The following is a 12,925-nucleotide window of genomic DNA, read 5'->3' on the forward strand; positions in this document are numbered from 1 at the left end:
CCAACTAAGATGACGGCCGTGGAATGGCTCTATTGTGGACTGCCATAATAGCTTCACCTGTTTTAGATTGATTGCCTATTGGAGGCTTAGATCCACTTATCAGGTGTGGGCTGATCGCCTCGTTAATCTTAGATAGGGATGGATCCTGGCGTGGGCTTTAGCAGGTGTAATACCTAGTGGGCAGAGTGTGTAGCATGCACATTATAAGAAGTGGTAATAGTAGAATGTTCCACTATGGCAGGGCTTCTCAAAGTGGGTGCCTTGAAGCAAGTCCAGGGGTGCTTCAGAATAGACAGTCAGTTTAACCACTTTAGACCCTCGATACTTACACTAAACGGACCCGGGTTAAACTGTACTTGGTGTTTTCTTTTTCAGCCTATACAGTACACCAAGGGACCTATTTTCATCAGTGCCTTAGCCCTTATCCCTAAACTTTTTTGCCTTTATTTACTATTTTAAAAAAAAAGGGGGAAAAAAAGAAATAAAGTTCAACTAGCTGATCTACATCGACACATTGTGAGATAGTATATTCTATTTGAACTATTAGTATATATATGTTAGCTAGTTATTTCTAATCTGTCCTATAAGAAATACATATTCTCTGCAGTTTTCCTCATGACATACTGTATCTTTGGGGAAAAGATGTGCATATTTACATACCACAATAATATGCCAAAAGGTGCAATGAAGTAAACATGTAATTCAGAGGTGCTGTGGATGAAAGGATTATTTACAGGGGAGACCTGATCCAAAAAGGTCTGAGAACCTCTGCACCATGCATGTGTACATGCATGTGTACATGCATGGTGCACATGCATGTGTACATGCATGGTGCACATGCATGGTGCACATGCATGTGTACATGCATGGTGCACATGCATGTGCACCATGCATGGTGCATACGGTACATGCATGGTGTACATGCATGGTCACCATGTTGTACATGCACCCCATTTCAGGTGAAATAGCAGTGGTGGCAAAAGTAATTTATTTACTGAAGTAAATTAATCCTACTGTAGATATACGCTCTACAAGTAAAAGTCGCAACATGTTGTGTGCTTGTACTGTACATCTGCTATTTTCAAATAGCCAATGTTCAAATAGGGCTGAAGTTTTTTGTAACTTGCAACAAATGTTTTCAATTAAGTAAAGTAAAAATATCTCAAAAGTGTACTTAAGTACAGTACCGTTCTTGAGTAAATGTACTAGTTACTTTCCACCACTGTGAAATGGCTTCAGTGGACAAGGTGTGGAGCCTGCACGTAAAGTATAGCAGTGTGCACACTCATTTCTTGTAATAGCATAGACAATATGTGAATCTGTTTCAAAACAAGCAAGAAATACAAGTTCCCTATAGCTGTGTCCACTGAGGGAAAAGTAATTTCAAACAGTTATTCATGTGTCCCATATATTGCTATCACAAACAGCTACCGCAGTGTTCTGGGTGATGAAGTGAGAACGGTATTTGAGTGATTTTTATTTTGCCAGAGTACTGTAAAGAGAGCGTGGTTCAAGTCCAATCAGCAGCACAGACTATGTGGGTGCAGCGCAGACTATGTGGGTGCAGCGCAGACTATGTGGGTGCGGCGCAGACTATGTGGGTGCGGCACAGACTATGTGGGTGCAGCGCAGACTATGTGGGTGCAGCGCAGACTATGTGGGTGCGGCGCAGACTATGTGGGTGCGGCACAGACTATGTGGGTGCGGTGCAGACTATGTGGGTGCGGCGCAGACTATGTGGGTGCGGCGCAGACTATGTGGGTGCGGCACAGACTATGTGGGTGCAGCGCAGACTATGTGGGTGCAGCGCAGACTATGTGGGTGCGGCACAGACTATGTGGGTGCGGCGCCGACTATGTGGGTGCGGCGCTGACTATGTGGGTGCGGCGCCGACTATGTGGGTGCGGCGCAGACTATGTGGGTGCGGCGCCGACTATGTGGGTGCGGCGCAGACTATGTGGGTGCGGCGCAGACTATGTGGGTGCGGCGCCGACTATGTGGGTGCGGCGCCGACTATGTGGGTGCGGCGCAGACTATGTGGGTGCGGCGCAGACTATGTGGGTGCGGCGCAGACTATGTGGGTGCGGCGCCGACTATGTGGGTGCGGCGCAGACTATGTGGGTGCGGCGCAGACTATGTGGGTGCGGCGCAGACTATGTGGGTGCGGCGCCGACTATGTGGGTGCGGCGCAGACTATGTGGGTGCGGCGCAGACTATGTGGGTGCGGCGCAGACTATGTGGGTGCGGCGCCGACTATGTGGGTGCGGCGCAGACTATGTATGTGGGTGCGGCGCCGACTATGTGGGTGCGGCGCAGACTATGTGGGTGCGGCGCAGACTATGTGGGTGCGGCGCAGACTATGTGGGTGCGGCGCCAACTATGTGGGTGCGGCGCAGACTATGTATGTGGGTGCGGCGCCGACTATGTGGGTGCGTCGATGCTTGAGCACCAATGAAGAGAATAGGAACACAAATTAGCACCCATGAGCTTCCCTCCCCCATGACTGACGTTTTGTCACGTAGTCACACATTTTGTTTAACCTACCAGGTAGAGTATAAAAGTTGCAGTACAGTAGCCTTTCTTTCTCACTCTCTACAATGTTTTGTAAAAAAACATTGTTTTCCCCACTGCGGCGGGGGGGCACCCATGACAGTAATAAGAAGTATTCGCCTCTGAGTCCAATAAAATCATTTGTCACTTCCTTGCACATGTATTCGTTCCAGGATTCCTATGGTGGGCCATTTGAATGTATTATACTTATACAGAGATTACACAATAAATTTGTCAATTTACATTTAATAACATCTATATATAGCACACTGGCATGTAGTTGCATCAACCTGAGCACAGCTAGAGCGTAGGCCTACAGGACAGGTCACTCCATTACTTCATCGCTGCTTACGGAACTCGTTCCTTCAGAAACACTGTCGTGCCGATAATAAGGCAGAGACATTGATAAATATATGGTCACTCATTGCATGCATAGTCCATTACGCATAGTTTCATTATATTCCACTGTTAGGTTCTTAGCTTACGTATGATTCTTGATTACAATTTTTTCTATGTATTTGATGTATTACCGGTACTTATTACCGGTACTTACTGTAAATCGCTCTGGATTAAGAGCATCTGCTAAATGCCTAAATTGTGAATTACAATAGTAAAAAGAAAATGAGCAACAATAAAACAGAAAAATCTTATCTTTTACACACTGTATCACCAGTTAAAATGAGTTTCAGGAATTCTGGGAGCGCAATAATGGAACATGTTCGGGAAACCATATGGGCTTTTCAGAGACACAGCCATATGTAATGCACTGGAGTAGAGTTATGCCTGGCCATAACCTTCTAACTGTAAGACAATGTTGACCGTTGGTTGGGCAGCCATTAACATCCCACTACGTGTGCCTGCAGGGTCAACTCAACACAGAACTAGGCAAACCTTACAGTATAGCGCTCCCTTTACCTGGAATGAGTTACAATGCTCTTTAAAAATTTACTCCATGATTTCACTGCAGGGGCAATTTAGAAACCTGCTCATTAATCTTGTGGTATAAAATGGTCATTGTTTTAATTAAGGTGTGCTATTTATTGTTGTTTTCGTGCTCTTGTTCTGTGCTTGTTTTTACAGTCCACAACTTGTTATTGCTGTTCTTATTTCAATATTATTACATTATGACTTTTGTAGTCTCTGCATAATTGAAAATGATCAGGGCCCATGCCTTCAATGTATTTCCGAGAATATAATGGTTGAATGAATTAATAAATGAATGAAGGAATTAACACGGGACAGCCTGTACGTAGCTGTTCTCTGTGGCAAACAGATCATCCTCACCCTTGCTGATCAGCTTGTGTCCGTGCTGAACAAACTGCCTCTAACTGTGTGATTATAATCACACAGTTAGACACAGAGGCACTTTGTCTGTCTCCTGTTCCCAGCAGTCATATTTATCTGTGCTGTAAGTCTCAGTGAAATGGCAGCATGCATGATCGCCCTGCTGCTCCCCTGACTGTGCCATCAGTGTGACGCTGTTGGCTCCACTGCAGGGAAATCACAGAAATCACAGCAAAATGGCAATACAGGCAAGACATAAAGCAAACATGATTCCTGTTGTGAATGACATTCTGAATTATTTGTATTTTAATTTCTTTCTAATCAATAATGGATCGATTCAATGGCTAACTTATATCACTTAGTTTAGAATCATCCCAAATAAAGTATGACTGCAACGATTAATCGTAATCGAATCGATTATTCAATTAGTTGCCAACTAATTTAGTAATCGTTTAATCGAATCGAATCGGCAACTAAGTGCTGGAGTTGTTTTTGCAATTAATCATGGGTGTTTTTCCACTTAACCATAGTTTTTCCAGTGTTGAGTGTAACTAAACAAAAGAGGATTGAGCCATCTCTCTTCCCTTACAATCTGATGATAGTTGAGGCCTGAGGCCTGGTATGGTAGGCCTCAGGCCTCAGGTCTACCATTCTGAAATTTAATTTAATAATATTTGGACTGCTGGACAGCTGACAGTAGGCTCTCTTCACTCTAAAAAAAATGTAATTCAATTGAATTTCTTTGATGCTGAAGTAGGCCTTAATTTCAAAGTTTTTATATTTAAATGAGATGAAGAAAGTCACCACTCGCACCACACATTTCTCTGCAAATGGTTTTAATACTGCCAGTGTGTAGGCTAAAGAGGCTTTAGTCTAGGTTGTGTATTTCTATGTTGTTGTGTTTGACAGTGTTTCCCAAAAAAGGACATAGTGTTTGATTGGCTGCCATGCAGCCAATTAGGCCGCACACAGGATTCATGTGCGGCCTAGAGGGCAACTGAGCATGTGCAACTCCATACCTCTTACAAGGACACCTCTTACACCAGACTTACACCATGGTGTAAGAGGTGTCCTTTGGGAAACCGGGCCATTTGTCTTTTATTTGAATAGCAGCCTAATCAGCAGCTAAATAAATGCTATAATCCGATGAATCGATTAATCATTTAAATAATCGGCCGATGAATCGATTATGAAAATAATCGTTATAGTTGCAGCCCTAGACACAAGTAATTTCCAGACCTCTCTTCTTAAAGCTTAAAAAAAGCTGTCTCTTTGATGGATTTTGCCAATTATCTTTGTATAATTTACTGGTTGTTATCTAAGATGTTCACATGCTGAGATTATATAACATACTTAACATGGCTGAGGGAAGTAGGGGTGCTGGAGGGGCTGAAGCACCCCCTCCCCCAGGCACAGCCCCCCCTCGAACAGGAGGGGGGAAAAGAAAAGAATATATGAATAGAAATGTCACGTTATTATTTATATAAATAAAAAGTGGACTGGTTGGAGGATACAATAAATAGTAGCCCAAACATTTTGGGCTAAATAAATAGTATTCTTAAACTACACTTGTGTGACTTTTTTGGTTTGTTTTTATATTTATCATCGTCTCTGCTCTGCTGCTGATGCTATTTCCGGTTACCTTTACGCACGGGGCGCACAAATTTGAATTTCTTCGGTCAGCCTGACAGTGTGTGTGTTGTTGTTGTTGTTGTTGTTGTCAACATGGCTCAGAAGAGAATGAGTGATTTCTTTGGTGGGTCCAAGCCCAAATCAAGTCTAGTTCATGAACCCTTCATGAGCACCAGCAGCAGTGTTCAGCAGGGGACGAGTGCTAACGTTGAAGAGGACATTGTCGTGGAGTTGTCGTCGTCGTCGTCGGACAATAATAAAAACAACAACAGCAGCACCAGCAGCAGTGTTCAGCCGGGGCCTAGCTCGAGTCTACCTGCACGCCCTGGCGGCCCCGGCCCCTGCACCTGCAGCCATGAGCCAGGCGACTACCGTTATTATCCTCACGTACATAATGACATTCTGGACACGTAACACACGTTGGATATACAGTAAATGCCACGATGAGGGAATGAACCACCCCGGAGCGCAAGAGCACATTTGGGGTTTAAGGTAAAGCATTTACTATTTAACTATATTATTTCTCTAATAGTCACTATTGCAGTGAGAAATAATATAGTATTTACTAATTACTATGGCCGCCGTGCCAACTGAACTGCTGAATGCTGCTGCAATTTAATGTTAGATATTAGATTCTGACGGGGAGGGATCTATATGAATGATGACGATACAACACCCGGGTCGCCGAGCCCGGGAGGCAAACTATGGTCCGACGGAGCATTGGTTCGACATGCGTCCGCACCTCGGACTAGCGCCTGCTCCCATGCTTGCGGTTATGGTTAGGTTAGGGTTTGAGGTGGGTTGTCGTGTAACACATGCACCCATAATTTATATGTTTTGTTTTGATATCGGCGCCTTGCCAATGTCATGTGTAGCCTAAATAGGCCTATGCCTTTTTATGATGCATTTTGTCAGTTTGTTCATATAACTTGCATGTGGAGAGGGAAATTAAAAGCCACTTTTCCGTGTGAAAATGCGCGAAAACGCGCGTGCACGAGGCACATGCACGCACATTTTAGTAAGCAACAACATCAATGTCCATTCCCTATCTGAGGAGGACCCATCACTATACTCTGACACACAATGTATGTATGCACTCATACTGAATATTATACTATATTACTATATTATACACTGATTCCCATGCTGCTCAACAGAAGCTGTTAAGTCAGAACCCCAGCAGCTGTGAAGTATGTGGAAGGAAATGAGTGCATTATATGTTTCCCTACCAACTTTATGATGCCATTAGGTGGTCATATACAGTGCTGTTTATCAACAATGTCACACTGCTGCACTTTAATGGAAATGTCAAAGTTGGACTTTTCCTTTTGTCCATATAGCATGGAGCCCCATTTATTCATGTCTCACTGAAATAAAGGGATAGACGGGGCACATCATACATTAATCGGTTGCCAGCTCGGCACTTTTCAGTGATACATTTATCAACTTCGTTTTTCTTTTCCCTTTATCTTCATGTGCTTTATATTTACATTGTGTAGTAATAGCTTACAGGTTGCAAATACTGAATGGTATGAGATTATTTTCTGGTTGATTTGTATGGATTCACAAGTTTATCCCCAAATAATTGGCATTGCTTATATGCTTCACAAGGTGGCCATGATGAAAACATTGTAAAGTTAATTGTTGCAGGTTGTTCAAGTTCAACTATTAATTAAACCTTTCAAGATCATAACAATTCTCTTTGAGGATTAATTGCATTCTAATTGAAGGACAAGCATTTGGGGTAATTCTATAGGTACTTTGGATATAGAGCCTACTCTATACTGTATGGAGGCAGTGCTGTTTCAAGTGAATTCCAATGCCAGTGTCACTCCAGTGTAGAAACAACAGTATATACAATTACATTTCAGTGGAAACAAGCCTTGATTTAAAGTAATGAGACACAGTGAGTACATACAACATAGTTAGTAGCAGTACAGACTACAGAGTACATCATGTTCTACCATTCTAGACACAGGGAAAGAGGCTTGGGCACTACGATGTTCCATTATGAGATTTGAGATATCATTAGGCTATATGCAGCTCTTCGTGCTCCAAACCGCTGAATGGAAATGAAGAGTGACATGTAATCATCATACCCATGGCAACAGTTTACATATTGTGTTACAAATTTGTGTCTCATGTGAGATATCTGTCAGCTCCCATCTCCGATCCAATCAATCTGCACAGTATGGCAAATGCACTAAACTATATGGCTTGAGTACAAAGTGCAGTGTGTGACTTTACACATGTTTTACACGTGTGGTTTTGATATGTATAAAAGCACGTCAAGCCATGAACCCTTCACACAATATTGTTAATATGAGTCAGAATGGAAATGTAATAACCTGTAGGGCTGCAGTGATTTCCTGTCAGCGCTCCAAGTCAAACATCAATATTGACTGTATAATCCTATGCTGTGACTTGCTGTCTCAGATATAAAGCTTCTGTTCATTTTCTCCTTGTTTGTATCTCTCTCTCTCTCTCTCTCTCTCTCTCTCTCTCTCTCTCTCTCTCTCTCTCACCCTCCACTCTCTAGTCTGGCAATTAGACTACTAGACTGTATCTGTCATTTTGATCAGTCATGTACAGTATACAGTGTGTGGTATTGATTTATTTAATTTATTATTTTTGTGTCAGCACTGGAAATACTGTGTTCTTTAAATTTTGTCTGAATAATTCCGTAAGACATGGGCTGTGAGGCAGCCAGACATGGAAATCATTAATTCATTAATTAATTCATTCATTCATTCATTCACTGACTAGAACATCTCTGTTCACGCTCCTCTTTTTTATAAATAATATACACCACACAAAGGCTAAGGAGGGAATGGAGACTGTACAATAATTGTAAATTACCTGTGTCCTCTGTGCTGTGCTCTCTTCTATAGATAAATACGTATTACCCTGTGGGGGAAATTCAGTAAATGCTAAATGTGCTTGCCGTAAAATCTAAGTAAATTCCCGGCGGTTACAATTAACCATGCAGACAAAATCTCAGAGAAAGGCTATAAATACATTTCCTTCACTCTGTTAAACCCAGCAGAACCAAAAGTTATGTGCACCTGGGTCGTTCCTATCATCCTCACAGCTGCTTGAGGCTGATTGCAACTCAAGAATTGCTTACCTCCTTAAAGCTGATTTCCTCAATCAAAAACATACCAACAATATTTATACTTTATACGGTCACAGTCTTATAGATGGGGAGTGTTTGGACGATAAATACAGGTCTACATGTAGAGCAGTATAATGTGCAAAACACTCCTGCATCATGTGGTTCATAGTGTTTGAAGTCAAAGGAACAACCCTGAACACAGGGTCGCCACACAGCACTTTCTTCTCCTGTGTGGATAAAAACTGGATGGAACAAAACTATATTGATGTGTCTATGCCAGACAGTGCAGGTTCTCAACCTTTTCTGGATTTCTTAGATAACCATCATTAACCATTAAGAGCAGGGAGATAGATCACTATGATAACAACCCCCCCATGGGGAATAGAACTAATATCAGAGCCCACTGGTGGTGCTCGGGTGGTGGTGGGAGCAAACGGCGCATAACAACTAACCAGGGACAGGTGCAGAAGGAACGCAGAATGAACAAACACTTAACGTGAGCTTAAATAGCCTGCCCAATAGAGGGTATGCGCGTGACATTATCATCATACCCTGAAGTTATGTGAGAAAAAACTACTTTCTGGCCTTGACAGCCCATACATCCAAACAGAAAAGTGAAAAGTCTGATTGCATTAAATAACGTTAAACTCACATTGCCACTCGCACAGGGCATGGTGGCGCAGTCTGTAGCGCTGTTGCCTCACAGCTAGAAGGTCCTGGCTTTGATTCCTGCCGGGGATGCTGTGGGCCCTGCAGAGCGTGGTCTCTCCTCCGCGCCATCAGTGCCCAATCTGCCCATACCCTAGGTGGGGTTGGCAAAACGGCCTTTAGTTTGCATGTTCTCCCTGTGTCCCCTAGGGTAGTACTATACCCTCACAAAAAACATGCAGTAATCCTTGTCTCTATACTGCCTCCTCCTGGCTAGCCGGGGCCCCTGATGGAAGGGAAAGGAACTGGTTGGAATAACAATCCGCGGCGATCCCTAGGCTATAATGAGAATCTGGCTCAAATATGGACGGATATCCGGGGCAGGCGGACGTGTTTTGTAAGCATATTTATTTGGCACTGGCGCCACGTTGTGTGTTAAAATGGTGGGGCACAGTGTTCAAAATAAAATAATAGCCACTGGTCTTAACCAGCCCCAGCCATCAGTGTTTACTTGTTAAGAAGATACAAGTGTCTGGGGTAAATGTCCCTACTGCCGCCATGCAGTTAATGGAACTATTACTCAAGGTAAAGTGGTATTGGAGGTGAGGGTGTTGGAAGCTGTGAGAGGCTAAGATAAGAAGTGAGGAGAGAAAGCAGCAGCAGTGACTGTGTGTAGGTGGTAACCATGCAGCTCTGCTCAACCTGCCTCAGCCTGGCCTGCATTATTGGCTCAGCTTCATTTTGTTTTGAAATCTCTTAGGAAGGGACAAATCAAAGGGGTACATTACAGCTCAGGCAGCACTGATACTATTAATATGATATGCAGATGCACAAACCAAACACACTGGGTCCCTATTGATTTGTGTCTGTATCTCTCCACTTCTCCTCTGGCCCCCTGCAGTAAATGCCTGTCTAAAGGTGAAGCATTTTAGCACTTGGAGACAAATACAGCTTTTACTAAGAACAGTGTACAAATACAATGAGTCACAGTGGATAGACTTTATCAACTATGCATCTCATGAGGCGAGATTACTCAGCATATAGTTACCAAAAGACATGCAAACCTAAAATAGATTAAACCAGAATAAATTGATTACTTTGAATAATTTATTTCACGTTTTCATTGGAAATTGTTCCCCAGATTCTGGGAGAAGTTTCTGAATTAATGATTAATGTCATATTGAAACCTCTCATATTGCACCTCTATACATGAAAATTGTACTGAACAGGTATAGTCATCTCTCCTACAAATGGGTGAAAACGGAACACAGCATAAATCGGTGACTGTATAGACAACAGTGTCTTGATCTAACTGGAAATAAAGAAAGATCAATCCAAGATATTTTCCTCATTGAAATTGAATGGGGTGTCGGTCTGTCTCATAATTTTATATGCATCAACGTTAGAAACAAAAACCCTTACCCTCAGTGTATCAGTTGTTATTCTTTTTGGCTATATTATATTATGGTATTATTAATTTGCATATGGATATTTATTTTCATTAAATGTACTTGTCTGTATTTCTTTGGCTGCTGCTCATTAAATGCTGGACAAAGGTTGATACAATGTAGAACAGTGGTTTTCAACCAGTGGTCCTTGAGGGGGTTCCAAGTGGAGAGAGTTGGTAACCAAATGGACCCTTATAGAATATAGGTCTTTAACTCTTGAGAGCGTATAATTAAACCAATTTTACGCTCTCAAGAGTTAACATTACTGTTAAACATCTTCATTGCTTAATTTACAAGAAGTCTACACAATTAGAGAATGTAGAAGAATTGTTATTCTGATCAACGTTTGCCTGTTATCTCTCCTAATTGTACCAACATCAATACAGCATGGAATTGTGGACAAAATCGTATCTGCAACGACGACAAAATATTCTTTAGTTTTGTGTCTGAGTTGCTAAATGTCATCAAATGGTGGTCCGTGGCTCAAATGCTGAATACATATAAATGGGCCTTGTAGTCCAGGCAAAATAGCATTTCACAAGAAAGTAATTGTAACAAAAGATTTTTATTCACAGACCATTTCTATGAGGTCTCCAGAACAACATACTAAAAGTCCCAAGAAATCCCAGTTGGGGAAATATGTTTAATTGCATTAATCCAAAATGGCCGCCAATTGGGCTTATTTGGCCAATCTTGGAACACAATTTTGACCATCAGGTAATTGTAACAGATTTTTTTCTGCACAGACCATTTCTATGAAGTCTCCAGAACACCATACTAAAAATCCTAAGAAATCCTAGTTGCAGAAATATGTTTAATTGGCATCAATCCACGATGTCTGCCAATAATACCATTATCAGAAATATTGCCAATCTTAGAATAAATTCCTGACCAAGAGGTAATTGTAACAGGATTTTTTACACCACACATCATTTCTGAGAGGTGTCTAGAACAACATACTAAAAGTCCCAAGAAATCCCGGTTGCGGAAATATGTTTAATTGCATTCATCCAAAATGGCCGCCAATTTGGATTATTATCAGAAAAATGGCCAATCTTTGAATATATTCCTGACCAAGAGGTAATTGTAACAGATTTTGTCTGCACAGACCATTTCTATGAAGTCTCCAGAACACCATACTAAAAGTCATAAGAAATCCTAGTTGCAGAAATATGTTAATTTGGCATCAATCCAAGATGTCCACCAATTGAGACTATTATAAGAAAAATTGCCAATATTAGAATAAATTCCTGGCCAAAAGGTAATTGTAACAGGATTTCTTTCACCACACATCATTTAATTTGCATCAATCCAAAATAGCCACCACTTTATTTTAAAATGGCATACATTTGAATGATTTTAAGTGATTTATTTTGGGACAGAGTGGTTAATACAAAATGGGTTGCAGTTTGATTAGATACATTTAGAGCCCCCAGCTCATAGGAATTTGTGCAATGTTTTTTTCAGCATACCAATTGTTGGTTGACGAACTATATTACAAATGTATTAGTCAGAGTCCTACAATAATTCAAGCTGCCCATTGGGCCATGGCTCATTCGTCCATGACTGGTAACGTATGTGCCTGTGGAATGGGGAACCCGGGTTCGTCTCCCGCCCCGGCCGTGGCTACATTGGTGCAGCGGTGTGTATGGGTAACCTCTACAAGTATGTTCCCGCAGGCGGCACAGACCTTAACCTAGTAGTCGGCAGCTCTGTCAGTCTCCCTGGGGTGGAGGTCCCCCAGTCAGCCGAGCCTAGCTCCTGGCTGGCGCGTGTGGACGCGCTTCCATGTGGGGCGGACAACTGTAGGCTATACGGTGCTGCGTTACTACTCGCCCATTGGGCCATGGCTCTTTAGTCGACTGGTAATGTGACTGGCTACAGAATCTTGTTGGTAACATGTTGAAGTTAAATACTGCATGCAACATTCTGGTGTAGCACCCGTCTAGAGACTTCTGCAGGGTTGGCTTCAGGGTCCAGCATTCACTGCCATATAGAGGAACAGACTCCACCGTTGCATAGAAGAAGCTGAGTTTGATTTCACAGGGGAGGTTGGAGGGAGATCCATACACTGGCCATGCCGTTCAAGGACCTCCATGCAAGTGCCTCCCTCACTTTCAGATCTTGCTCCGTTCAGTTGACCCATGAGCCCAGAAACTTGAAGTCCTTGACTTCCTTCAGCACAGTGCCTCCTGTTGTCAGAGGTGGATGTTCCGGTGAGATGTTATAGGTGATAACCGCGTGTAGC

The sequence above is a fragment of the Electrona antarctica genome, assembly GCF_951216825.1.
Source record: "Electrona antarctica genome assembly, chromosome: 11".
NCBI lineage: Eukaryota > Metazoa > Chordata > Actinopteri > Myctophiformes > Myctophidae > Electrona > Electrona antarctica.